The following is a 26,133-nucleotide window of genomic DNA, read 5'->3' as shown; positions in this document are numbered from 1 at the left end:
TCAAGACAACCTTTAAAATTCTGGACAATTTCAAAGCACTCTTTAACATTCTGCACAATCTCAAGGCACCCCATCCTAAAATGTAAAATTCTATTCTAATAGTTTTACATAATGCAGAAACATTTACACGCATATGACACCCAACATTAGAGGCGATTTATTCTTCCAAAGCAAATATTCCTTTACAAACTGGTACTGACTAGTATTCCAGTGTTTCTCCCTCAGTTTCTCTCCCTCACTCAGTTAAATGTGACCCCATTGCTGATAAAGAGGGGCAGGGTAGGGTCAAACAAGGATCCTGTGCAGATGCCCTATGTCCTCCTTATCAACGAATGATGTAATTGGTTGTTAGGATTCCGACAGCTGGCCAGTTGTAAAAGTGCACAATGAAGATCTATGGCTTTGTGTAACTAAAAGGCAGGCTTGATCCACCTGCTGGCTTGAATTTTGGGCAGTTTATAAGCATATTGCCAAGGAACCCCTGAAAAGGCCCGAAGGCATCCCAGACTGCCTGGGCACCCTCGTTGAGAAAGTCAGATCTAATATGACACAAAGCATCATATCTAAATGAGTGTTGCAATACCCTAGCAGTTACAGTGGCTATGAAGAAGGTGATGACCCTTCTATGATCCTACACAGTATGGCCCCCAGCATTAGTTCATTCATACCATGTGAAAACACTCTGACAAACATGCCCCAAGCAAAGATACAGTTACAGTGAAAAACAAGAAATCTATTGTGATCATGGTTATTAAGAAACAAACATACAGAACAATAGTATCACTTTATAAAGTGATAATTATAACCATTTGCAAATTCCAGCAAGTAGGCTCCATGCTTAGATCTATTATGCATAAAGTATATTTCTCAAAGCAATAGCAATTTCACTAAGCTTTCCAGCCCACATAAATCCACATTTGTACATCTGTTAGGGCTTAACATATCTCATATTTATCATAACCGAGTAATTTCCAAATTCAAAGATGACTATGCAAGCTATTGCTGATAAATATTGAATTCGGATCTTGTGCGCTGACTTTACTTTAGTCACAGAAAAATTAATTTGGAGGCAGCGAAGTGGGTTTATTCCCAGTGAAACCAATCAACTGTTATCTTTCATATAACTTAACCATATAAGAACAGCCAGCTGGACTCTGGTTCTTATGGACAATATTTCCTGGATTCTTCGCAATAGGTTTTACAATTCAACTCTGCTGACTTTTGGTGGGTAGTCAGTAGAGACAATTCAGTCTGGCAAATTTCCCATCAAATGTCCCCAACATGGAAGAGCAGAGCAGTTGAGATGCCAATTGCCAATTACATTTTGCATCAAAAAACAGTTCAAAGGTTTAACAGTCAAACTACTGGTCTCATTGACCCATTAGGCACAGTATTAAGTCAAAAACTTACTGAGACTGACAAACGACCAGTCAAATAAGTGGCCATATAAGTGCGGAGTAAACCCAAAGTCAATTAGGGATGTGACTTTCACTTTACAGAAAAATTCAGCTCAGCACCAGTATGAAAACATTTGGAATGTCAAAGCTCTAAATGTTATAAATAGGTTGTGTGTAATTCAAAATTATAAAAGACCTGCAGGCAACAAAAAAATTCAGTCACATATGCAGAATATACAGTTGCAAAAAAAAGTATGTGAACCCCTTGGGATTACGTGGAGTTTTGCATGAATTGGGCATAAAATGTGCTCTGAACGTCATCTAAGTCACAACAATAGAAGAACACAGTCTGCTGAACATAATGCTACACAAACAGATGTTGCCATGGTATAATTGCACATAACATGTAAACATTCACAGTGCAGGGAGGAAAAAGTATGTGAGGCCCTAGCTTAATGACTTCTCCCAGAGAAAATTGGAGCCAGGAGTGAGCCAACCTTGACTCCAATCAGTGTGATGATATTGGATGTGTTGCTGACAGCTGTCCTGCCCTTAAAAAACACATACCTGTTTTGGGTTTACTGGTTTCAAGAAGCACTGTCTGATGTGAACCATGCCTCGCAGAAAAGAGCTCTCAGAAGACCTATGATCAAGAATTGTTGACTTGCATGAAGCTGGAAAGGGTTACAAAAGTATCTCCAAAACCCTTGATGTTCATGTGTCCACGGTAAGACAGACTGTCTACAAATGGAGAAAGTTTAGCACTGTTGCTACTCTCCCTAGGTGTGGTCGTCCTGTAAAAATGACTGCAAGAGCACAGCGCAGAATGCTGCATGAGGTAAAGAAGAATCCCAGAGTGTCAGCTAAAGACCTACAGAAATCTCTGGCACATGCTAACATTTTTGTTGACACATCTACAATAAGGAAAACATTAAACAAGAATGGAGTACATGGGAGGACACCACAGAGGAAGCCATTGCTGTCCAAAAAGAAGATTGCAGCACGTCTGAAGTTTGCAAAAGAGCACCTGGATGTTCCACAGCACTACTGGCAAAATATACTGTGGACAGATGAAACCAAGATTGAGTTGTTTGGGAAGAACACACAACACTATGTGTGGAGAAAAAAAAAAGGCACAGCACACCAACATCAAAACCTCATCCTCACTGTAAAACATGGCGGAGGGAGCATCATGGTTTGGGGCTGCTTTGCTGCCTCAGGGCCTGGACGGATTGTTGTCATTGATGGGAAAATGAATTCCAGAATTTATCGAGACATTTTGCAGGAAAACGTACAACCATCTGTCCGCCAACTGAAGCTCCGCAGAGGATGGGTGATGCAACAGGACAATGACCCAAAGCATACAAGTAATTCAACAAAACAATGGCTGCAACAGCACAGAATATGCCTTCTGGAGTGGCCCAGTCAGAGTCCTGACCTCAACCCGATTGAAATGCTGTGGCATGACCTTAAGAGAGCGATTCACACCAGACATCCCAAGAATATTGCTACACTGAAACGGTTTTGTGAAGAGTGGTCCAAAATTACTCCAGATTGTTGTGCAGGTCTGATCTGCAACTACAGGAAACGTTTGGTTGAGGTTATTGCTGTCAAAGGAGGGTCAACCAGTTATTAAGTCCAAAGGTTCACATACTTTTTCCTCCCTGCACTGTGAATGTTTACATGTTATGTGCAATTAAACCATGGCAACATCTAATGTTTGTGTAGTATTATGTTCAGCAGACTGTGTTCTTCTATTGTTGTGACTTAGATGACGTTCAGAGCACATTTTATGCCCAATTCATGCAAAACTCCACGTAATCCCAAGGGGTTCACATACTTTTTCTTGCAACTGTATAGACCTTTATCTGTGTTTACCTTTTGTTTTTAGATGTAATGTATGTAACAAAACAATGAAAGTTCCATCAGTGAAACTTCAAAAATGTTCCAAGACTACAACACTCAAGAGAATTGGTCCCATCTTCTGGTAACCCCTATCATCTATCCCCATAATAAAATAAGAAAGCTGTCCTGGAGGAATACTGGAAATAGCTACCAGAAATATTAAGTTCCCTTTTCCCCAATCATCTTTCAGGGTAGCAACACTTCCGAGAGGCGCAAAAGCAAGGGTATAAACATATCCTAGGACAGAACAACTGATCTGCAGAAAACGTCTGCTGAATGCCTAGATATGACTGAAAAGGACATTCACATGGTATGGTGGTATCATCCCTTTGACAATACACACAATATGCAGCTGTAGGTCATAACGGCTTTTAAATATATGTGCAAGGTAGATAAATAAAAGGAGAATGTGGACCTCTACCGAGTGTGAGAGCTTCGTTGTTTTTTGGATGCTCACTTACTGCTGGGTCGAACCATAGTGGCAAGAATTCATATCACCAGAATGGTGGAGATTCCAATGTTGGACTGCTGTTCTTGGCTTCAATGTTACCTTCAAAACCATGCTATAATAATTTGAAGAGTGAAATGCCAATTATTTTATACTGGTGAAATGATCCACATGGTAATGCCTTATAAAAAAAATAAAAATAAATATATATATATACATACACATACATATATATATATATATATATATATATATATTTATTAAAACTGGACCAGGCAGTTCCTCCGCAGAGATCTTAACCTGAAGCTTTGACTCCTGCCTTTAAATTAGCTAGTGATCTTGTAAATAATGCTGTTATGGAAAGGTGGATCTAAGTTCACAGATTTTTATGCCAAAATAAAAGGCCATCTAACCCAACAGGCAAAGGAACTCCTAGAACCTTGAAGACCATTGTTTGGACCACCAAACACCAATTTCCTATAGTCTTTTAATTAAACACACCATATTATATATGCCAATTTACAGTACAAAATAAATCACTACAGGGTACAAGATAACTTGATTATACTATGATAAGATAATCATAAAAAGATTCAGGATAAAAAAAATGCGAGAGTAGGTAACTCACCCTCATAGTAATGGTACCAACCTAGATCAAGGATATTTTGAAGAGGAGTATCTTATATTTCTGCAGTGGTTCCCAGCCTCAGTCCTCAAGTGTTTTCAGAATTTTCATCACCTTGCACAAATTCTTTAAATCAATGTCAATGCTTAGTATTTATGACTGCTAATTTGCCTAAGGGAAATACCCAAAACATGGCCTTCTAGGGGTACTTCAGGATTGAGGATGGAAATCACGGTTTTGGAAGCTTAAAGTGGTAGTAAACCCTCTTGGACAACTCAGCGCCATGTAAAGCAGTATAACATGACTTACTAGTTGGTGAATTTAAAGTTTTTTCAAGGCGCGCCGTTTAGGAGCTATTATTCTCTACTTATTTCAATTACCTCACATGCACATTGGTATCCAGATTGACGGCACATTGAGTATGCCGTAACTCCATACAGCTATGTGCCATATCTTCATAATCTTGGCACTGTAATCCCACGAGAGTTCTCATCGTTCATCGACTCCTAAAGAACCCCATATAACTATCTACATCACAGGGGGTGTTTACAAAGCATCAGCACAGGGTGAACACTGATTCTATCTCTGGCTATGCAATAACCAATCAGAAGTAAGATATTTACATGTGTATTCTATTCGGTTATGCAGGACCAAGACACCAAGATAACCTTGATGAAAACGAGGCTTGGTTTACTTGTACTAAGCATCTACAAAATTCCTGCAGTGATACAGGAGAAAGGGAAGAGGTGAAGATGTGGAAGAAATAGAGAGGTTACATCAAAACATGGCGCCAACTTTGGCCAGAACAGACAACTAACAAAACCTGCTGTATTAATAGTTAAACTTCTGATATGATGCTCCAGAGTATACCTACATAATGATATTGTGATAGCTGTGGAGTTTTTGTACCGAGTTCACTAACACTTTAAAGGCAGATTCTACCAAAGCCTGAAAGCTGAAGATAAGACCCAAAAGGAAACTACCCTTGAAGAGACACAAGCCAGACATAATACAGATAACAATCCTCAAACCCCCCCCCCCCCCCAAAAAGGAATTGTAGCAAAGCAATCTTCTATAGCATATTGAACTCTATGTGTCCTTATGACAAATCTAGAACAGGATGTGCACAGATGTCCATTCCAAGTCTTATACCAGAGAGGACATCACATTTTTTCTTGATGCAAAAAAAAAAAAAAACACTGGATTTTAGAATGCCAATGCAATGTAAAAGGTGTTACAAATAAATCAAGGGCTTCTGCTGAACCAGTCTGACTTTAAAAATTATTTTGGAAGTCTTTTTTTCTGTTATGGACACCCTAGGAATCAGCACCTGCTTTGATGACTACAACCTTATTGTATATTAAAGCTGGTGTACAAACCAATATCAAATTACATTTTACATTGGCCAGACCAGAAAGGCATCAAGATAGGGGAAAATGGGGACTGACTTCTGACGCAACTACTATTACCTTTTTAATAATTAGAAAAGTCAAGGTAGAGGTTCTGATAAAAGGTATGTGTAATTTAAATGAAGTTATTTTATTTATCTTTGACTAGGGATAGATGAACCTCCTTTAAAAAGATAGACATATGAATTCAAACATGAAACGCCATTTGAATATTTGACGTTTGAATATTCAAAAACAGACTCTGGGAAAACTGGAAGGAGTTTGAGAATGAGCTATTCGATGGAACAAAAATGTGTTTTGGAACATTTTCTTCTTAGCAGGGAAACTTTCCTTTTACCTGTAGTTTTTGTAAGGGTGGTTTCTTAATCAGATGCAAAAGGATCTCAAATTCAATGCCACATAACTGGGAATTAAGGATAGCCCTACCATCCCAGTTCTTCAGCCACAATGCTCTTTTGAAAGTAGTAAGAAAAGCCATAATACGAGCAACAAATTTAGCAACAGGCATGATTTAATAATGTACAACTTTTAGGGAGTCTTAAAAACGATAAAAATAGCTCATCCTTTTCCAGATTTCCAATATTATAGGTTGCAGCAAGAGTAGTTTAAATGAAAATGATGAACCCTTCCCAGGTTGTGCTTAAGAACGTATCTTAAATATGTCCATATCCTCAAAAAAAAAGGCATCCTTAGTAAGATTGGAAAAATAACTATCCAATGTAACCCAAGTAATCATATTCATTGAAGGGAAACATTTTGAAGGTATTCAAATTTTAAAAATTAACATTCTGGGTCACCCCATGCTTTAAAAATTAGATGCTCTTTGCAAACAGCACCTCAACCATAAAGCACATTTTTTTTTACACCTTTTCTTTATGTATACTCCAGTGGGCTCTTTGAAGAATTTAAAGGTGTCTTCTAAGGCTAGGTTCACACTTAAGCTTCTTCAATCTTTTTTTGGATGGTTTTTATGTATGTTTGCATGTGTTTTTTCTGGTTTGAGCGTTTTTGTTTCAGCCAATGGAAAGCTAGTTAATAGGAGGAGAGTCAAGAAATCTTGCATTACGCAAATCTTTAGGTGCTCCTATTGAGTTCTATAGGACAAAAACAAGCGCCCCAAAGACGCTCATGTACTTTTTTCGAGCTTCAAGCGACAAACTTCATAATTCTTACAGGGGTAGATTTCCTCTCACTTTATCTTGTCTCCCTGTGTTTAAGTATGAGTCGTACGTAAGCTGGGTGTATGTAACTCGGGGATTGCCTGTACCCATTACACGCAAAGCAATTCTATACAACAATGATCCCTTCAGATCAAGAATTGTAAACTAACCGACATCTTCAGGTGGCTGAGCTAAAATTGTAACCTTCAGAAAAAGGAAGGCTTGTAGCTGGCATTACAAAAAAAAAAAAAAAAAAAAAAAGGGAAGCTTACCCCACCTCCACCTAAGAACTGTACTTGAGTCACCTCCATCAGATCATCCCCTGCAGCCATTACCATTTGTACCACCTCCCCCTCCCTTTAGATTGTAAATTCCATAAGCAAGGCCCTCCTATTCCTTTTGTATTGAACTGTATTGTAATGCGGAGTGTAAACTGTTGGTGCTATATAATCCTGAATAATAAATAATAATAAATGCATATTTCAGCATAGAGGTTCTTGCAGGCACAGCAAAGAGTAAAATAAGCATCTAAAGAACTCATGCTTAGACACATACAATTCTTCTAGCGACTTTACACGTGTAAGCATATATGTGTTTATGCATGTTAACACGTAAAATTTGAGAATATATATGTCCCCAGACGCCACTGTGACGTACTTTTTTTTGGACATTGCGGCATGCATTTTAATTTGTAGAAACAGCTGTGTGCATGGACCCATTGATAGCTATAGTGCTACGTTTAGATGCGTACAAAACTGTAAGCAGTCAGTATGTAATGCTGCCTTTTAAATGCCCATGTAAATGAGACCATTATGTATACCGCAACTATTGGTTCACAGACGGCTCTTACTGACATAGAAATCGGTTAAAAGACAAAGTTCACAGAACACACAATTCTGACAGTCAACATAAAAATGCCAGATTACCATACCCAGCCAAATAAAGCCATTTTCATTACAGTTCTTGGTGTCTCAGTCTACCTTCTGTCATCTTCTGTCTATATAGTATTGCCAAGCCAACGTCTCATAGCAACACTTTAGCAAGAAATAGTATTGCAATGACCCACTGGGTTTTCTTGGCAAGATTTAGTGGTGGATTAGCAAGACTTCCTTTTTGGGGTTTCCTCTAAGAAATTCAGTCTATGACCAGTTCAGTCAGACAACACCTACCTTACGAGGTTGTTTTTGAGATGTGACAGGAAACCAAGATAGGAAGAATGTACAAACTCCTATAGGGTTATAAACCTATGAAGAACATCCCAGAGGAACTGAAACCAAACCACTAGAGCTGCATGAACTGAGTGCTTACCCTTTAGTCACCTTGAGGCTGTCAGACATATTATCCTTGCAAAAGTAAAAGTCCTACCTTAGAAAAAAGTGTTCTTAACTTTATTAGTAAGAAAACAAATTGTACTTGTCTAATCCTGGCTTCAATATCTTACAGAGGGCCTTTATTTCTTAGATTTTATGACTAGGCTTCATCTTCAGAAATATACCAAGCAAGCCCAACATCTCTCTATTACTGGCAATGTTGTTGGCCACTGAAGCACTTGCCTTGGACTGTAATACTGCAGATGGCCAGAGCTTGGCCCCAAAGTCATATTCTGAGTGACAAGGATCAGACAGGTACACAGAAGAGGCTTTTCTGGTCAACAAAGCAGACAAGTTGTAGATACTGCTTTAACGCAGGACTTCATTTAAAATACCTGGCAGGTCACTTTAATGTAACAATGATTAAGAGATACAGGTAGAACAAAACCCTTCACAATGACCATAAGTGGGCAGAGCAGGAAGCAAAGGTGCTTAGATCTCTTGATGAATCCCCAAGAGATAATTATGTCTGAGGATGGTTGAACCTGCAAGCATCTGATACTGAAATGTCAATTGCGGGCGGAAGGAATTAAAAATACAAGCTCACAGAGTTTCATGAACACATTTTTTCAAGGTTTCTCCTTACACAAAGTGCTTTCTGACATACTATTGCTTTGGAGAGGGTCATTATGCAGCTGTGCAACACACAGCTGTATTACAATTTAAGCACGGAAAGGTTTCTTCACAGTGCAAGCTGTGAGAATGTGGAATAGACTCCGTCAGGAGTTGGTTCTGGCCAGCTCAGTGGATTGCTTTAAAAAAGGCCTGGATTGTTTCTTAGATACACAGAATATAACTGGATACTAACATTTATAGGTAAAGTTGATCCAGGGAATATCCGATTGCCTCTCGGGGGATCAGGAAGGAATTTTTCCCCCTGTAAGAGCAAATTGGAACATGCTTTGCTGGGTTTGTTTGCCTTCCTTTGGATCAACTGTGGGTGTAGGATTATAACTTTTCTTTTTTTTTTTTTTTTTTTAATGGTTGAACTGGATGAACTTTTTACTCTTTTCTTTACATAGTTAGTCTGGCTGAAAAAAGACAAAACTGGTTCCCTGAATCCAACATTGAGCCTTGTCTCATCTCTCACGGTCTTTCCAGGTCATCAATGTTGATGGTATTTGAACTGTGCTTGCATCAAACAGTGGTACAGCAAACATCAGCTGGGTATTAGACTGATGTTTCAAGAATTTAAGAGCCAGGAAGGTGATGAGAGGAATATAGAGGATGACTTTGATGACCTTTCCATCTGCTAGCTGCCTGAATTAACAAATGGTTTCATTACTCTAACGTGGACCCATACCCAATGAATCAGCCAAAATGAGATGCTTGTGTGTACCATCCCACTAAACATACTTTACCAGAAACACTGAAGTAGCATGACAAAAACATTTTTTAAGAGCATCTACATCCAATCAGTAGCAGGCACGTTCTGGGTATTTTGACAGCTAGTCGCACCAGCTCAGAAATTCAATAGCTGCAGCCAGAGATTATCATCCATCCACATGTACAGCCAGCCTACAGAATGTAGACCATATTCGTTATTATTATAAAGGCTTTATACAGTACCACCAGTTACAATATAAAGAGATAAAGGGGATAGGTGCATCCTGTAATCAGTCTGATGGTGGCACTAAAACCATAGATAAAGGTGCAAGGAGACATCAATGTATGAATAACAATACCACATAAAGCTTGACCGAAAAAGAAATAATTAAATGTATAGAGATGAGGGGTATTCTATCAAACAGTACACAGCATGTCTTGAACCAGTAGGATAGACAGAGTCCTAATTCACTTGTGGCTGCCTTTAACTGGATTGAAGCGGAGTCCAGAGAGGTACATGCAGAGATAAAAAACGGGAAAGTGCCTCTAAGTGTGAGCTGGAAACTTATTTATTGCACATAAAAAAGAGCAACTTTTGGGAGTTTAGATAAAAATAGGCACTTCAATGTACCTTCAATGGGAGTCCGCCACGGTGAACAGCATAGTGTGCAGTAGTAGATGATGATCAGTCATCTGTCAGTATCAGGCCAGTCAGCAAGATGGAGAGGGCCTGGTACCGAAGTCTGGAACGTACATCACCGGGCGTCGTTGCAACGTGTTTCCTGAGCATGCACTGTGAGATGACCGTCCTAGCACACTCCTTTGTCAAAATGACGGGATAGAGGGAAGTTGTGCTGATATATGAAAGACATACAGGAACACAAATCCCTGATGTGTACCAGCTTCCCCCAACCAACTTAAGAGCATCCAACAAAATGTCGCAATAAAAGCCTGATTTGGATTCAGCATTTTTGCAGCACCGGTACAGAAAGAGCTCAGGATGGAAGAGGGACTAGCAGCACAAGGAGCCAATCAATTCTGTTACAGTACACTAATAGGGATCAGTATGAGGGATGACGCCCAGGGACGTCATTGCGCACATGCTGCGCTCCACTGTGCATTCCAGACCTCGGTACCAGGCCCTCTCCATCTTTTCGGCTTGCCTGATACTTACAGATGACTGATCATCATCTACTACTGCACACTATGCTGTTCATCGTGGTGGATTTCCATTGATGAAACACTGAAGTGCCTATTTTTATCTACCCTCCTGTAAGTTGCTCTTTTTTATGCGTAATAAATAAATTTCCCGTTCACACTTTGAGGTGCCTTTCCCCTTTTTTCTCTCCACAATATACAGAGACACTACCGTTACAGTACATTTCAAGGCCGGGGTGGAGTAATACATATAAAAAAAAGTGAGGGCTGAGCTGGTGAAAGTAAAAGTACAGTTTTTAGGTTTTAGGTGGAAGGGGGATAGGCTTGCCTGAAGAGATTAGTTTTCAGGGATTGTCAAAAGGCAGAGTACACGATAGCTGGATAGACTTGGGAAGAAATTTCCAGTGGATGGCTGAGGCCCTGAACAAGTTCCGGAGGTAAGCATGGGACAAGATGACCAAGTGGCTAGAGCATAAGGTCTTGGGAGGAGCAAAGGGGGCAGACTGGGTGATATTTTAAGAAAATGTTGGGAATGTGCTCTGGACAGAGATGTGAACAGCTTTTGTATGTGGTTACTATTTTTAATTAATTTTATCGATCGAGCAGCCAGTGGAGGGATTGAATAAGAGGGGCGGCAGGTTGGTAAGGCAAAAAGGCTTGTCATTCATTATAGACTTAAGAAGGATGGCCTGTGTAGAGGTAGGGCAACAAGGAAGGATTTGCAATGGTTGAGATGAGAGATAACCTGGGAATAATTAGTAGCTTGGCAGTGTCATTGGTCAAGATGGGAGAAATTTTGGAGAAGTTACGGAAGTGAAGGCAGCAAGATTTGGACAGTAATTTGTTACTGTTATCAATAGAAGGAAATGTTCCTGGCTAGCCGATTGTGCTATCTCCTAAGTTATACTTTCATCTGTCCACCTCCTTCAATAGGCTTCACTGGTGCAGGAACAGATAAATGTTCCAAAAGTCTTAGGCTCTCTATAAGAGTAACATTTTCACAAAAAAAAGTTAAATTCTGGAAACACCCAATGCCCAGATGCTGGATGAGGAACAAATCCAATAATCCGATATAAGACTATACATGCTCTGGAAGGAAGTGGTTCACCCCAATGTAATAAAGGTTAGCTTGTAATCATTTCTTCACTTGTTTTTCAAGAGCAGAATTCACTCGCAGTATCACTAGGTAACATGGCTTATGGAGAAGCCACCCACTGAGTGCAGGTTGAGGGATATCTCTAGGGCACTAACAAACAGGCAATGGTGACAAAGAATTCCAAGTCACACTGAACTTCAGATATAAATACCATATAAACCTGCTTACGTATAGGTCCTTAAAGTGTAACTAAAGGCAAAACTTTTTTTAAATTTTGAATAGCATGGACAGGCATTAGAACACCTGTCAGGTTTTCATGGTGGTCTGCATCCGTTAGGGAAAATCACCGTCTCTAATTATCCTGTTTACTATTATCACCAAAGGTGAAAGAAAATCACAAATTTTGGGTTGTCACCATAACTGGAACAGAATTATGGTGACCCTGGTGACAACCAGGGATTCCCTCTACCTTCCACTTCCTGTTTTGGCTATGGGACAGGAAGTAAAAGGAAATCTTGTCAATAGGATACAGATTATTATACAGGATTTATATAGTGCCAGCACTTTACAATATAAAGGGGACAAAACAATTACAATACAGTTCGATACAGAAGGAATTGGAGGGCTTTGCTCATGGAGCTTACATCTAAAGGGAGGGAGAGGTGGTACAAAAGGTAATAGCCGCAGGGCATGTTCTGATGGAGGTGACTCAAGTACAGTTCTTAGGTGGAGGTGGGGTAGGCTTCCCTGAAAAAATGAGTTTTCAAGGACTGTCTAAAATCTGATAGGGTGGGAGATAACCGGACACACTGGGGCAGGGAGCTCCAGAGGATTGAAGAGGCTCTGGAGAAGTCCTGTAGGTGAGCATGGGAGGAGGTAACAAGGAAACTGGAGAGCAGGAGGTCCTGGAAGGAGTGGAGAGCGGACAGTTTGGGCGATATCTGCGGATGAGGTTGGTGATGTAGCTGGGGGTGATGTTGTAGATGGCCTTGTAGGTTATGGTGAGTATTTAGAATTTTATACGTTGGGCTAGTGGAAGCCAGTGAAGAGATTGGCAGAGAGGGGCAGCAGTCATGGATCGGTTAGTAAGGTGTATTTGTCTAGCAGCAGCATTCATAATAGCCTGAATGGGGGTTATATTGTGTAGGGGTAGGCCAGTGAGGAGGGAGTTGCAGTAGTGAAGGTGGGAAATAACCAAGGAGTGAATAAGCTGTTTTGTGGTGCGGTCTACCTTTACCTTCCTCCTGCCCAATCACAGAGCACTTTGTGTTAGGTGAACTTATTCACAAAATACAAAGGGTCTGGAGAATGGGCATCAGAACAGAGGGGCAGGCAGAGATGCTGTGCGTGTGAAAAGACAGCGTCTCTTCTGTCAGACCGCCAAGAGTGTAGCAAAAGCTGTACGTCAACAATTCTGTAATACTGTCAAATGTAGATTAAAGAAATAAGTCCATAAAATGACATGCACCTCCTTGAAATTACTCATACAGTAAAAGAAAAAAAAAAGAAAAAATTAGCACTTCACTTCTTATGATGAAAAAAACACTAATAAATCTCTCAACTAAAAAAATGTATATCAAACATAACATTTGTGATCCAAAATTAATGGAAAAAAAAAAAAAAAAAAAAAAAAAAAAAAAACTTTAAAAATGGTACTCCACCCAAAAGTGTCACAAACTTATGTGCTCCGATAATGTGCGATTATAAGCTCTTAAAAGTTCATTAAAATGTACACAGCAATCAAAGCCTTCATAAATATCCATCCAAAGTAACCTTCATTCAGTGTCACCCTGTGATCTGTCCATATAAAATAAAGTTTATTGACCTCCAAATAATACTTAAACAGAGCTTGCAATAATGGATGTAATGGCACTTGTGCATTCACTCCACCGCCTGGTTTCAATGCAATAACTGCAGCCTGTTATTTCACCCAACAGTATTGCCTGAAAACTCCTCCCAGTGGCGTGTGATGTCATGAACAACCCCACTTGACGCATTGCGTCCCAGTGGGACTGCCTTTAGAAGCTAGGGACCAATCAGCAACTGCACGCTTTATATAGACGCGCCCCTTGGTGTCATCACCATCTCCTTGGACTTTTTACAGACTGAATGAATTCCTAGAGTTCAGCTTTAACTGCAGTAGAGAACACTAGCTTGGCTATGCTGTCTGGCAGAGGTACCTGGATTACCAGACTAGCTGAAAATAAATCCTTTCAGCATAGAATAGTTTCCTTCCCGGCTAAAATCCAGCGGATACAAACATACCTTTACCATCTGTGTCAGTGCCAACTTACTATACCAAGTGAGCGCCTGTTTTCCCTGAGCCTGGGTTCACATATATGCAGTGCGGTATATTGCAAAGGAACCGCACCGCATTCCTGTGCGAATCACATGCGATTTGTGTGCGGTGCGACTGGAGCCATACATTTTGTATGGCTCTAATCGCACCGCACCCACACCAAAAACGTGCAGGACCCTTTTTTGGTCCGCACTAGAATCGGATTGCATGGGTATTCATACCTACGCGGACCGCTTTTGGGGTGTTAACATAAACACCCGCAGCGGTTCGCATGAACAGGGTGCAATTCTGATACGGTGCGGAATTGGCACCGAAAAAGCTGCAAATTCTGCACCGCATCAGTGTGAACCAGGGCTCAAGATCAAAGTTGTTTTGAATCCTACTGTACTTGTGTCTAGGAACACTGGGATTCTCTGTAGTCTTTGCCAGCTCAACATTTGTTTCAACAAAATGGCAAGAGCATCCATTGATATTGTTTTCTGAACATCTGGATTTCCTCTGATACATACAGTTCACAAATGTCAGGTTCACACAGGATAAGGCCCAAGCTTCATAATCATTAACTACTTCCCATCCGGCCCATGTATATAAAACGGCCGGACGGTGGCAGTGCAAGTTGCCGTTCACAAACCGTGCCAGCCATTTTGGACGGTGCAAGCTCCCTGGGAGCGTGCGGCACCGCGATCCGGTGCCCGCTGTGTTCGGAGCACACAGTGGAACACCGATCGCTGTACAGGACCTCTGTGAGAGGTCCCGATCATGTGATCACTGATTGGCCAATCAGTGATCACATGAATAGGAGTAAGCAAGATGTCACTTCTGACATCATTGCTTACTACATGTGAAATCTGTGAATGATCACAGAGATCACATGGTACAAGGCTATTCACAACAGCCTTGTACCATGTGACAAGCTGTAACCAATCACAGCTCACACAGTATTTCTCAATGACTGCAAGGATGCAGCCAGAGAGAAGGAGAAATGATTGCTTTTACAGCCTTTATGGGTGTAAAAGCAATCAGTGTAAAAAAAAAAAAAAAATCATCACCCCCCCACAAGTAGTACAGTGTCACTATGGTGACACTGTACTGCTAGGGTGACAGTATGTTAAAAAAAATAATAATATAAAAAAATTAAAATGTAAAAAACAAATTACAAAATTATAATTTTTGGTTATAAACTAATTTGGGTTTTTTTTTACTAAAAAGATAACTGAATAAATTTTGGTCAGGACAAAAAAAAAAAAAAAAAAAAAAAAACTCTGAATGAATCGATGTGGGTCAGGTAAATGCTTGCTTATAGCAAAGTAATTCTTTGCTATAAGCAAATTGTGTAAAAAAAAAAAATTACTATGCTAACATTGTACTACTTTGGTCATAGTGAAATATGGAAAAAAAAAAAATTAATAAAAAATTAAAATAAAAAAAACCTTTAAAAAAAATTATAATTTTTTTTTTTCATACTGTCACCAGTCAGTGTCCCTGATCACCGCCATGCCAGTTATATGACGACGCTGTACTGCACTGGTGACAGTATGTAAAAAAACAAAAAGGGAAAATAATTCTTAATTTTTTCATTTTCCAAAAAATGATGACAAAAAAATTACAACTTCAAAAAACTCGCTATGCCTCTTATGAAATACGTCGGACTATCTACTTTGCAAAAAGTGGTAATTTGGGGGATATCTGTACTGTTCTGACATTCTTGGATCTCATGAAATTAGATTGACTGTCAGTACTTCAGGATTGATCAATATTCAGATCTATCCCATAGTTTGTGAACTCTATAAGTTTCCTACAAACTAAATAATAAATTAATAAATACTAATTTGGGTTATTTTCACCAAAGAAATGTAGCAGAATACATCTTGGCCTAAATTTCTCAAGAACAATTATTTATTTGCAAACTTTTATAACAGAAACAAAGAAAAACATATTTCTTTTTTTCAAACATTTCTGTCTTTTTTTGCTAATTTAGTAAAAAATAAAAACCCCAGCGTTGATTAAATACCACAGGCATTTGGACAGGTTTTTTTCCATACCAGCAGTTAATTAGAGGAGGGTGGGAGGGGGTTGGTATTATCCTGGAGTTGAGCTTTACCCTAAGTTCACACCCAAGCGTTTCCGCAGCATTTTGCAGAAACGCACTCCAGTCCATTTAACATGATTTCCTATGGGACATGTTGACATCTCCGTGTTTTCACCCAGTGCATTTTTTGGAAAGGGTCAGGGACCTTTTTTTTTTTTTTAAACACAAAAAGTTGCGTTTTTGGTTCTATACACTTCAATGGAAATGCTGCAGAAAAGCATGTAGTGCGTTTTTGCCTCATTTTTAATCTGTCTAGCAACAAGACAAAAAAAAAACAAAAGCAAAATGCATCAAAACAGGCCAAAAACACAACAGGCATCAAAAATGCACCAAAAACGCAAAACGCACTGCAGAAACAGCTCAAACGCAAACTGCATAGGTGTGAACTTAGCCTTAAGGTCTATGTTTAATATTCTAGAACTGAATAGTAAACGCTTCAACAAAAATGCTGACAGCTCTCCAAGTGCTCTGTGAAAGCTCACTGTACACACTGCTCTCAAACAAGCTGGAGGCCTGTGAACAATGTGTACACCACACACAATACAATCTCTCTGTACAATCTTCTTTAGATCTACCAACAACTATGTAATACAAGAGCCTTTCTGATTGGATGCCGACTGACTGATAGTTCAGGTAGGTCCTCATATGACATAGTTTAGGTAATGTAAAAAGATTGTACCGTGAAATTGTAATGTGTGCGGTTGCCGTACACATTTTCCAATCAATCTGTAGTCAACAACAAATTCAATCAACACATGGGGTAGTGAAGTTCAGGTGATGGAGAAGATTGTAACCTACCATGGTAAGGCTATGTTCACACTAGCGTTGTGTGCAGGCGGCAGAGAGGCGTTTGGGAAGCGTTTTTACCGTTTCCCAAATGCCTCGGACAACTCTGCACATTGCAGCACATGGTGCTGTTCTAACGGGAGCATTAGTGTTGCATCAAAACGGACGCCTCTGGTCCAGTCAGGAGGCGTTGAAGCCTCCTATTCTAGTCTATGGTGCCGCTCCGCAAACGTCCGGCCGGCATTTGCAGTGCGTTTGCAGTGCGGTAACACCATTCAAACTTCATTATAGGTGTTTGTAACGCTTTGTAACGCCTAGCAACCGCCGCTAAACTGCGCATGCAGCATTTGCAGAGCGTTTGCCAAGCATTAAAAAACGCTCCGCAAACGCCGGACCAACGCTTGCCAAACGCTATAGGGGCTTTTGGCAAGCGTTGGTAAAACAGTTAAGTGTGAACGAGCCCTAAATTAGCATTTGCTTCTGTTTCCGCCATGTAATCTCATAATCTGATCAAACGAAATACAAATGTATTCATGAGCACGGTATCTTGGTGCACCCATTGATGCAAAGCAATTGCTAATTATCCAACGTGATTGATTAATCGAAATTGGGTCTAAATTGATCGGAAGGGAAGTTGTGGCTACTCGACCGTTTACGAGTTCAAGCGTTTTGATTGAAGCACACATCAATTCGTTCAAAAAAAATCGAAACGTGTGGCCATCTTTAGAGCTACAATGATAGCCAATTTTCTCAATCCCCGGTCCCCAAGTAGTTGCTCTGTCCCACTTATGGCTCTCAGCTTCCTCAGATCTGATTCGTAGTAATCTTTCAGGCAGCACTTATCGGTTACTTTGTTTTCTGCATTGCACAGTTCTCACAGCAGACAGAGCCCGCGTTGTATTGTGGTTGTAGAAATGTTACTTTATATCAATACAGAGAATCCCCCTCACTTGGTATGACAGTGACAGCTGTCCACAGAACAGGAGGCCAGGTAACATCCTACAACTGTTTGTGAGGCGAGATCTCCTCTCAGTTTGGAAACCTGTCTGCTCACTTCCTGTATTGTTTTGGGGGCAGGAAGTGAGGAGAAATCTCTCCTTTTATACCCGATTCCCAGGCTTAGGCCTCATGCACACAGGACGTTTAACCACTTCCCGTCTGGCCCATGTACATAAATGGCCGGAAGGGAGCAGTGCAGGAGCGGACTGCCGTTCATAAAAGGCGACCACATTTACAGCCTGAGCGCACTCCCTGGGAGTGCGCAGCACTGCGATCCAGTGCCTGCTGTGTCCAAACACCGATAGCTGAACGGGACCTCTCTGTGAGGTCCTGAAAATGTGATCACTGATTGGCCAATCAGTGATCACATGAATTGTAAACAAGATGTCATTGACATCATTGCTTACTACTAGTGAAATCTGTGAATGATCACAAAGGTCACATGGTACAAGGCTATTCACAACAGCCTTGTACCGTGTAACAAGCTGTGACCAATCACAGCTCACACAGTATTTCTCAATGGCTGCAAGAATGCAGCCAGAGAGAAGGAAAAGTGATTGCTTTTACGGCCTTTATGGGTATAAAAGCAATCAGTCTAAAAAAATAAATAAATAAAAATCTTCATCTCCCCCCACAAGTAGTACAGTGTCATTATGGTGACACTGTACTGCTAGGGTGATGGTATATTAAAAAAACAAAATGTATAAAAAATAAAATAAAAATGTAAAAAAAAAAAAAACTTGAAAAATTATAATTTTGGTTATAAACTAATTTGGGTTATTTTTTTTTTTTTACTAAAAAGATAACTGAATAAATTTTGGCCAAGATTTATGAAGATTATTTATTTGCAAAATTTTAAAAGAAAAACTATTTTAATTTTTGGACTATTTCATTTATATAGCAATAAAAATTAAAATCTCAGTGGTGAATAAATACCAACAAAATAAAGTTTTATCTGTCTAAAAAAAAATGCTAAAAAATTCATATGGGTACAGTGTTGCATGACTGCGCAAATGTCATTCAAAGTGTGAAAGCACTGAAAGCTGAAAATTGGCCTGGATAGGAAGGGGGTGAAAGTGTCCAGACTTGAAGTGGTTAACAAAACTCTCTTAGAAGCCGTCCTCCTGGTAGCAGCATTTTTGCAGAAAAACCGCCCGCCCGATGTTTGTAAAAGTGTCTAATGCTTTTGCAAGCATTTAGGCACGTTTACAAGAGTCAAGTGCTTGGAGATTTCATTGGCAAGAATAATCATTTATTCTGGCCATTGAAATGAATTAACACTCAAACGCTAAACGTGCTTAGTGTTAACATAAGTTTAGACGTGTCAAGTGTTTTTTCTGCCAAAACGCTGCTTCTCCTGGACGCACTGGCCCTGGGTTTCTTTTTTTCTGCTGCTAAACGCTAAGTTTGGAAGCAGTAAAAAAAAAACAAAAAACGCCTGATGCCCCTAGACGTGGCTGCAAAAACGTCCTGTGTGCACAAGGCCTAAAAAGAGAAGTTTGGATGACGTTCCACTTACAGCGAACCTTTAAGGTGGATAAAAATAGAGAACATAAACTGTCAGGAGATGGTGCGTCTTTCAGGTATGGTCCGACATTTCCATCCAGAGCTGCTCCTTAGGGCTAAACATAAGACGGCGACTGGCGTTTTTGCACACTGGATAAACGCCAGCCACCAGTACAGCAAATAGAAAACAACTGTTTTCTAAGTGCCCTGTTAGCACTGCAACACGATCTGTAGATGCCGATGCGGTGAGCTGCAGTACAATGCAGACATGCAGCATATAGGAAGCCACTGCATGTCACCAAACAGCGCAATGCACCATACTGCTGTGCAGGGACATGAATGAAGTGTCACTGTGCACTTCAAATGAAGTAAAAAAAGTGCAATGAGCTGAACCGTGCATCTTGACACCCCCTCTCTGAGGCTCACTGCACCCAAAAACAGAGAATTTCCCATGCAGGCCTCGTGAAGGAGCCTCAAGGGCTGTTACATTTGTGGTTGAGGGTGGGGGGCAAAGGCAGCGGACAGGGACAAATACACGCTGCAGCAAACATTATCCCCCTGTGGTGTTCAACGGGCAGTGCCGCCACCAAATACAACCTGTTCAAGTAAACATGACCATGTCATACCTACCCCGCAACTACGTGCAATGTGGTGGGTCTGGCATTTATGGTGTTAAACCAGGCAACATTATGCCTCCTCACTACCTTCAAAAATCGGTCTGACCATGTCAGAGACTTCAGAGGTGCAGAAGTGACAACCAAATATGTAAACGTAGCCCAAGTGTCTCCTCTTCCTCATAGTGGGCATTAGGCACATCCATTTCCCCATCAAAGAAGGCATTGCCCAGCACATAAACATCCTATCAGAGACCCAGGCACTGTTACAACGGTGTGTGCTTAAAATTATGCACATTCTGACTTTAAGAAAGTCAGTATTTCCTTAGCCATGTTTGGAGAGCATAAGATACGTTCTGTCTGAGACGTAAGGTAAGTGCTTCCAGATCCTACATGTTCACGTTGCAGTGTATCTAAAGTCAAAACCACTTTCTCTTCATTTTGGATAAAGCAGGGAAGGGCGAGTACAACTGTCAGGTTTTTACTGCTGTCTGTATACCTGCCAGTGAAATTCACATTCACTATTTTTTTGGTAACCATGGTATTAAAAGTAAAAATTAAATAAATACAAACTTAGAATTCTGAGTTGTCACCAACCCTCCAAAGACACCTTCCAATGGAGAGTTCTGGTGCCGATCCTCCACGTTGGGACTTCCCTCACTTAGTACAGATTTTACTTCACATCTAGTCAACAGCTCACACAGATCTTTATAAAATAAAAGGGAGGTGGTACAGTTACATTACAAATCAATACAAGAGGCTTAGGAGGGCCCTGCAATCTGAAAGGGAGGGCAAATGATACAATAGGGAATAATTGTGAGGGATGAGCTAATGCAGAAAGTAAAATTCTAGTTGTTAGGCGGAGAGGGAATAGATGGATTTTTGGTAATGGCTTAAAGCTGGATAGCCAGAGTAGGAGCAAGCCAGCCAGATTGGCAAGGGAATTCCAGAGGAGGGAGAGGCTCTGGACAAGTCCTGGATGGGAGCATTGGGGGATGTGAAAAGGAAGCAAGAAAGCAGGAGGTCATGGGAGGAGTTGGAGACATTTTATGTGATTAGCTGTGTATGGCTTTGGCTTTGTATGTTGTTATTATTGTGGATTCTTTTCACTGGATGAGCGAAAGCCAGTGCAGGGACTGGCAGAGAGGGTTGGTGGATTCTGAGAAGTTGATTAGGTGGATGCAGCAACATTCTTGGTAGACTGAGGGGGGGGGGGGGGGTAGTAGCCTATGTAGAGGTAGGCCAACGAGGAGGGAGTTGCAATAGTTGAGGCAAGAGACAAGGGAGTGGATAGGTAGCTTGGTGGTGTCACTGGTTAACAAGGGGTGAAGTATGGAAATGTTAATGAGGTGAAGGAGGCAAGTTTAGCAAGATGGGAGAAAAACATGGAAAAAGCTCTTCTACATAAAACACACAAAAACAGACTTTGGCTTTAGATACATTTTAAGGTGATATTACCCTATGAAACAGAACTGAAAAAGAAAAAAAAAAAAAAGATGTTGAGAAGGTGTCCCTCCCACCCACATCCAGCCAATCAATTGCAGCCAGAGTATTCCAATCATGTAGCCATATTAGGATAATGATGTCACAAGCATCCCCGCCCCTTTGCGTGTTTGCAGCTGGGGGCAGGGAATGCCAAGGCTGCAGTTGGTTGGATGGCAGTGATGGCTCCCTCTCAGGTTTGGTCCAATCCTGAGCTTGTCCTTACTCTTAAAGAGATAATTTGGCTAAAGAATCTTGACTTCTGGGTGTGTCGGATGCTTCCAGCTGCATGCTGTGGGCCCTTCCATCAGAATCTACACTACTGTGCAAAAGTTTTAGGTAGTTGTGAAAAAATTTTGTAAATTAGGAATGCTTTCAGAAATAGTGTTAAATGAGAAGTACAGCCATAGCTCCTTTGGTGGTACGTCTATGGATCACTGGAGGGCAGTTCGTTCTGCACTCCTGTGACCCGTTTTCAGCTGACAGTGTGCTGAAGCACGGAGGGTGCAGAGCAGACAGTGGCGACTGACTCTCTGCTCTCAGCGGCGGTGAGAACTCAGTGATCCGCAGTCATGTGATTGAGTTCTCACCCTTAGAGCCGGCAGGGGACAGATGTAGCATCGGACCGATGCTGCATCCACCTAGGTAAGTATAATTTTTTTTTTTTTTAAGTGTTTCCCATACTTCTTTTGTACTAGTTTACTTTTGTCAATTAACACGATGGAAAGTAAAATGAACAGAAGAGAAACTCAAATCAATATTTTGTGTGACCACCCTTTGCCTTCAAACCAGCATCAATTCTTCTAGGTACACTTGCACACAGTTTTTGAAGGAACTTGGCAGGTAGGTTGTGCCAAACATCTTGGAGAACTAACCATAGATCTTCTGTGGGTGTAGGCTGCCTCAAATCCTGTATTTTCATGTAATCTCAGACAGACTCCGTAATGTTGAGATCATGGCTCTGTGGGAGCCTAACCTTCACTTCCAGGATTCCTTGTTCTCCTTTACGCTGAAGATAGTGGTTAATGACATTGGCTGGATGTTTGAGGTCATCCTGCTGCAGAATAAATTTGGGCCAATCACACGCCTCCCTGATGACATGGCACCATAAATAGTATCTGCCTATATTTCTCAACATTGAGCACACCACTGATTCTGACCAAAACTTCAACTTCATTTGCAGAAATGCAGCCCCAGACTTGCAAGGAACCTCCACCATGTTTCACTGTTGCCTGCAGACACTCATCGTCGTACCACTCTCCAGTCCTGTGAAAAACCTTCCTCCTGCTACAGCCAAATATTTCAAATTTTGAGTCATCAGTCCAGAGCACCTGCTGCTATTTCTTCTGCATCCCAGTTCCTATGTTTTTGGGTATAGTTGAGTCGCTTAGCCTTGTTTTCATGCCAGAGGTATAGGCTTTTTGGCTGCAATTCTTCAATGCAGACCACTTCTGGTCAGACTTCACTGGACAGTATATCGATGTACCTGGGTACCACCACTGGTTTCCACCAGTTCTATGTTAAAGGGAAGCAAGCATGATGTGTCTTTCATCTGCTGCATTAAGTTTCCTTAGCCAGCCACCGAGTCCCATCCTCAATATTGCCCATTTCTTTGTGCTTCTTCAAAAGGAGCTTGATGAATTGAATTGATGCTGGTTTGAAGTCAAAGAGTAGTCACACCAAATATTGACTGGATTTAGAATTTTCATCTGTTTGCTCACTATGCATTTTGTAAATTGATAAAAATAAACAATTACAATAAATATTTTTGAAAGCAATCTTACTTTGCAGCTTTTCTTCACACCTGCCTATAACTTTTGCACAGTACTGCATGCCACTGCTGTATGCTGTAGTAATGTACAAAACAGCAGAAGGAAGCTGGGACCACAGAGGAGACCAGGAATCTAATGCATCCAGAAGCACAGGTGGCTGGGCAGGTAAGTATTCACCTCTGTTTTAGTATGTCACAATGATGACAGAGTCAGTTTAATCTGCAGGAACAGGGAATCCATACATGCCACACAGGCTCATTGTACAGAATACACCTGCAATGCAACATACAGCAACCAATCAGGTTTCTGTCTATGGAAGTTAGTTCCATGAAGGAGGATTTCTGATTGGTTGCTGTGGCTTCTTTACTTCCAACCCCTGAATAAGCAGGATGAAAGAAAGCACAGTGGCTAAATGGTTAGCACTTCCGCCTGGCAGTACTAGGGTTGTTGGTTTGAATCCCAGCCAGGGAACCATATGCCTAGAGTTTGCATGTTCTCCTTGTGCCTGCGTGGGTTTCCTCTGGGTACTCCGGTTTCCTCCCACACTCCAAAAGACAGGCTGGCAGGTTAATTGAATCCTGTCTAAATTGTCCCTAGTATGTGTATGTATGAATGGAAGTAAGGTACTTTAGATTGTACACCCCTTGAGGGTTAGAGACTGATATGAATGTACAATATATATGTAAAGCACTGCATAAATTGGCAGCGCTATATAAGTACCTGAAATAAAGAATGAGATGCTTGGGGTCTGTTTTGGCCCCTGAGCATGCAAATTATCTTTAAAATGAATAAAGATAATTGTATGAGAAAAAGACACAAGTCAGATAAGAGACACAGATATAGTAACTACTCTACAAAAAAATGAAAAAAAAAAGGCTTTAGCTATAGATACACTTTACGTGATTCTACTTTACATGTAATAAAATTTATAAAAAAAGAGGTTTGGGGAATCGGTCATTTGCACCCGACCAATCAACTGCAAGCAGACCGTTCCCCGCCCAGTCACGTCACCATATAAAGACAATGATGTCAGGAGCATACCCTGCCCTTTGTGTGTCCAGCTGAGGGTGGGGAATGTCCTGGCTGCAGTGGATTGGATGATAGTGACATCTCTCGCCCATCATCCTTAGGCTAGGTGCACATCCATGCAGGCTACAATTTTCACCAGCTGAAGTTGCACCAATACGATCTTTTTCTGTTATACTTTCCTTTTGTCCACATCCATGCAGGTCCTGGGTGGCGCGTTTGTGCGGGCACAGCAGCCATTCATTTCAATAGGCTGCTGTACCTGCGTTTCCCACAAAGAAAATGTCTCTGGCTTTTTTTTCTTTTTAAATGCGTCTGATTTGGTTCCATGCAGTTCCATGCACCTGAAAAGGCACTGTGCTTTCCAAAGCGTGAAGGTGCCATTAAGAATTAATGGCATCCAATGCGTTTCGGGTGCGGGCACACTTGTGATTTACATGCAACCCCACACAGGTGTGAACGACCAACAGATACATGAGTGAATGGTCACCTCTGGGAGTGTCGGATGCTTGTGGCCATGTGTTCCTCCGGCAGCCCCTATGTCACCGCTCTATACCATAGTGACATACAGGCCAGCAGAAGGAAGCTGCGACCACAGAGGGGACCAGGAATCTGACACTCCCGGAAGCACAGGTGTGTATGACGGCAGATCTGGTTTAATCTACAGGGACAGGTTATCCATATACAGGCTCATGCTATAGAACAAACCTACAATGCAACGTACAGCAACCAATCAGATTCCTGCTTATGGAAGAGAGATGAGTGAAGAAGGAATTCTGATTGGCTGCTGCAGGTTCTTCACTCCCCACCCCTGAATAAGCAGGATCCAGCAGCCTGGCTTCCAAATGATGGAGCAGAAGAGCAGACAAAGGTCAGAGAGCCGGGACTGCGCTCCATGACTGCAATCTATGACTGCAGGTCAGCCTATGGCACAGCACCATCCCATCTCCCGCTATGATATGCTGCATGGCAGAACCCGGTGACAAAGCATCAGATGGACGCCGCACAAGGTAAGTGATGTGCTGCACTGGGCGCTGTCAGGGCATGGCCCGACCTCCGCCATCATACTGCTCCTGCTCCCTGCCTGGCCGTCATGTGTGTCCGGACCATGTCTGCCTCCTGTCCCCGCTCTACAGTTACCTGGCTATCCCGGGCCGGGCTGCTCACACCTCCAACATTGACAAACACTAAAGAGAATGAGCGGCCACGCACCGCCCCCTCCCCTGACAGCAGCGGGCTACAGCAAGTCACGGCGTAGGGGGGGCCCGCTTCACATCTGGCAGCTGCGTCTCCCACAAGACAGCCTATTAAACCATTACTTGTTCGGAGAAAATTAATTATGATGAGTAAAACCTATATCATTAATATCGGTTCTAACTAGGTTGTTTTTACATCCGGTCCACCCACTCTGCCTAGATTGTCCTCCCCCACTGTCTGAACAATGAAACCTGCCTCCGCCCTCACGCTCTTCGGTATAGAAAAGCAGCCATTATTCGCAGCATTAGCGGCCCCCGCTGGTCGGTCTGAGGAAGTGCAGTCAGGGATTTGGCCATAGCCAAGCGAGGAAGCAGAAAGCAGTGGGATAAAGAAGAGGGAGGGGGAGGAGGGGAGAAGTTACTGGAAGCAGTCACACACAGCAAACAATTCTGCATGGAAGACACTGCAG

The 26,133-nt window shown here is 41.4% G+C and overlaps 1 protein-coding gene across 7 annotated transcripts in view; it reads right to left on the bottom strand.

Moving 5' to 3' along the window:
• The window catches only part of STAU2 (staufen double-stranded RNA binding protein 2), a 353,166-nt gene extending 327,406 nt beyond the window's left edge, over positions 1-25,760 (bottom strand). For all 7 annotated transcript variants that reach the window (XM_089661030.1, XM_089661034.1, XM_089661035.1 and 4 more), the window contains exon 1: positions 25,608-25,760. The gene's annotated coding sequence lies outside the window, so the exon portion shown is untranslated. The remainder of the gene's footprint in view (positions 1-25,607) is intronic.
• Between the last annotated feature and the right edge of the window lie 373 nt (positions 25,761-26,133).

Source organism: Staurois parvus, unplaced genomic scaffold, assembly GCF_062004578.1.
Source record: "Staurois parvus isolate SC_StPar_1 unplaced genomic scaffold, SC_StPar_1.0 ptg001302l, whole genome shotgun sequence".
NCBI lineage: Eukaryota > Metazoa > Chordata > Amphibia > Anura > Ranidae > Staurois > Staurois parvus.
Note: the sequence above shows the minus strand (reverse complement) of the source record. Positions and strands in the feature narration are given on the sequence as shown.